Genomic DNA, 3,820 nt, shown 5'->3' on the forward strand with positions numbered 1-3,820 from the left:
ATCTCAATTCAAGGGCATCGTCAGGGCTCAAGAAGCAAGGAGAACAAAGTCACTTAGCCCAGCTGCAGCTGCCTCCTTATCTCTTCTTACCCTTGAAAATTTAGGGTGGTACTCTTACCCTTACCCCTCTCATATAATGAGCTCATAGTATACTATGTGTCTTGCTATTTTCTGATTGGGGTAGACTTCATACCTAGATTGTAAGTCCTGGGAGGATGAGACAGAGGAGGGTGTGGGGGAAGTTTTGCATGAGGAACCTATAAAATGTTTGTGTTTGCACCCATGCCTGGCATTTCTACCTCACTTGGGGGGGGTGCCCTTTTTCATGAAAAAGAATATATTTCTGTCTCTTTTCTCTCACTTTCTGATTCCAGGTTTGTTTGTTTTTTAAATTTGAGGGAATGGGACATTTATGCTTGCTTTTATCTCATTCATTCAGATATATGTGTGTATATACGTATTTACATATGTTTTATATGACAAAATGGGAGGAAAATGTAGAAATATAAATACAATTGGAGATCATAACAAAACACGTAAGATCTGGAATTTGGCTACCAATACAAAAGCAGGACTTATTCCCCCTTCTCCCAGTGTTACGAATAAAAAATTAATCTTGGAAACTACATACTAAATTTATAAGTATTTATTGGTAAAGAGAAAAGAAAGTGAGAAATTAAGGTTTTTTAGCCTTCGAAGTAAGAGCAGGTCCCCATTTCAGCCTGGTAAAGTCCCTTTAGAACTGCTGCTTGCTTAGATAAGCAGGTTGCCTGACAGCTCAAAAAAATGTCCAAGAGAGGGAGCCAGAGCTGAGAGTACTGAGAGAGCTTCATGAACTTGCTTTTGAAGCCTCTCTCATACCCTTTCCATGGGTCCTTCAATTGGCCCATGGCCTCCATATGTCATAACTCCTGGTCTCTTGGCCTCCATGACTTCCTCACCCTGTGCTGGCAGATCCAGACATGTGACTCTGTGACTCCTATGTTCACCCACTGTGATGTCTTCTGGGGATTGTGTGTAAATAAAATTAGCTCTAGTCCATTCTATAGTCAAAACTCTACCTACCTGAGATGAGGTCATTCCCACCTCCCTTAGTGGGGAGGGGAGACTGAGTTACCAACACGTAATAATAAGTAACAAATCAAAAACAAGGGACTGCCCTTTAGGCAGTCCAAATCAATGTAGAGATTGCCATTTGTCCGCTTGAATTAGAGGTGGACCCATGGGAAGTGAGGGAAGACACTATCTCTTTAAGTATGTTGGTTACTTCCTGTGGAGCAGTTCTGCACTTGGTGCTGAAGGATCTCCTGAGACCTCAGGCAGCTTCCCCTCTGAATGGTCACGTGGGTGAGTTAGGCTGACTTCCTTGGCCTACCTAGGCGGCTTCCAAACTCTGCCTTAAGTAGGCACTAGCCTATCTGGTTGCTAGGCCTTGTGGCTTGCAGCCTAATTTATTTAGCCTTTTAACCTTCTCTCTTGTCCAGGCCTCTGAAGGTCTTGGACTAGCCGCTCCCTTCCTCTTTATTCCCATACCTTTACCTTCCTAAAGGTAAATAAACTGCCTAACTCCATGCTGACTTGGGTCTGGTTTAATTACGGAATCAACCTGAATTGTTGATTCCTGGCGGCCACACTTTAAATACATATCTATAAAATATCTAAATTTCCCTCTTACAATTGAACTGGGCTGGAGGTCCCCCAGATATTTAATTTACTATTCTATTATTTCACCTTATTTCTTTAATTTTTTCTGTTACATGTAAAACAATTTTTGACAATTGTATTCTTATATTTTAGAATTCAGATTTTCTCCTTCCCTTCCTTTCCTCGTCCCTCAGTAATAAATAATCTGATATAGGTTATACCAATGCTTTCATGTAATACAAATTTTTATATTGCTCATATTGTAATAGACATGTATCACTCTTTTCTTGTTCTCCTTCTTCCTTCCCTAAGGATAAGACACATTTCTATAGCTGAATGTGGATATTATTCCTACTTTGCTCATGAGAATACTCTAGTGAGAGTAATGTTGAAGCATTGCCCACCACACACTCCCATCTTCCCTCCACTGTATTGTTTCTTATATACCTGCTCGTGATATTTGCCCAATGTATTACTCTTTCCTAATCCTTGATTTTTAAAAATATCATCCCATCATATTGTCAACCTTGAAAAACAGAACCACCAAAATAGTTAGAAAGAACAAGTCTTTAATGCTCTAATGGCCTCCACACAGAGTCATGCACAAAATACCACACAGACACAAGTTCTAGTACTCTGGGAACACTTTTATCTGGGAAAAATGCACCTTCTATTGATTTTCCAATGAGCTGAAGAACTTGGGGTCTTATATACCTTTTGAGAAATAAAGGACAAGAAGGACAACTGATTGGTTTACAATGGAGACAAGGAGGATTCCAGCCTGAGGCTGAACTACCTGTTAGAGTCCTACATACAATGGAAGAAACTTCTAAAACAAAAGGGTAGTTAAGATTTGATTATATCTACTATATAGAAAGTGTAATATGTACAAAGAGGAGATCTAAGCAAACATAATGACATTTTTCATTTTAGCTGACAAGGAACAAGGAAGCTTTCATAGTAAAGGTGGTACCTGAGTTTAATCTTGAAGAGTGAGGAACTTCACTGGAAGTGAGATTAGTAGAGAGGAATGTAAGTCCATCCCAGATACAACTGATAATATGGGTAAAGGCACATAGCACAGAGCCTAACACATAGTAGGCTATTAATAAATGTTATTTAGTTGTATGTTTTACAGTTTTCGAAACATTTTAATTGGCTTAATTCCGTTGTTTTTCAGTCAGTCTGAACTCTTATATGGCACAATGGACTATAGCTACTCATGGGGTTTTCATGACAAAGATATTGGAGTGGTTTGCCATTTCCTTCTCCAGTGGATCCTTTTGTCAGGTTGTGAGTTGCCCAGGTTCACCCAGCCATGCGGTGTCTGAGGGCCAGATTTGAACTTAGAAATAGGAGTCTTTAATTCATTAAATCGTATTGTTCTCATTTTACAGACAAGAAAAATGAGGAGAGAGATGAAGTGATTTACCCAGTCACAGAACAAGGCAGTCAATGTCTGAGGCTAGCTGACCCACACAAGTTTTGCATAAGAAGTACACAAACCTCTTAGGTTTAAGGACTTAAATGGGCACGGATTTTAGCAGTCATCAGGTTTCTCATTTAACAGACTAGCTCAAAAGCACGGAGGTTAAATGAACTGGCCAGGTTCACATAACTAAGGTCTGTGGCAGGATTTGAATTCATCTTTTTGACCCGATTCCATGTCCAACACCCTATCTAAAAGGACACGCATCTGCCTCAAACGATTTGGGGGATCTTATTTTCCCAACATGCAAGAGGAGAAGTTCAGAACAGATTTCTAAATAACTTTGCAGACTCATTCAAAGCCTAAGTCAGAGAATTAATCTAAGAGCTTCCTGGACAGGAGAAAGAGACAGAGAGAATGAGAGTGTTAGAGAGGTACGCATGCGTAGTCAGTCCGGCCCACGGGGGAAGCATACCCAACCCCCTCAGCTCCCTCACTTTTCGGTAAAAGCAAAAAGATCGTTTTTTTCCCCTCCGCTTCTCAGAAACCTGGGATGTGTTCAAATAGGAATGTTTAATTAAGGTCAAGTTGGGAATTCAGCTCTTCACCTTTCGTTTCTGGCCACTTTTTAGTCATAGTCGCAGCCGCTGGAAATACCCCAAAGCCCCGTCATTACTCATGCGCAGAAAAATAGTCGTAGAGGATCCCGGGAGACGATGCTTCCTGAGGCCGCACTTCCGGTCGTCG

The sequence above is a fragment of the Gracilinanus agilis genome, chromosome 4 (genome assembly GCF_016433145.1).
Source record: "Gracilinanus agilis isolate LMUSP501 chromosome 4, AgileGrace, whole genome shotgun sequence".
NCBI lineage: Eukaryota > Metazoa > Chordata > Mammalia > Didelphimorphia > Didelphidae > Gracilinanus > Gracilinanus agilis.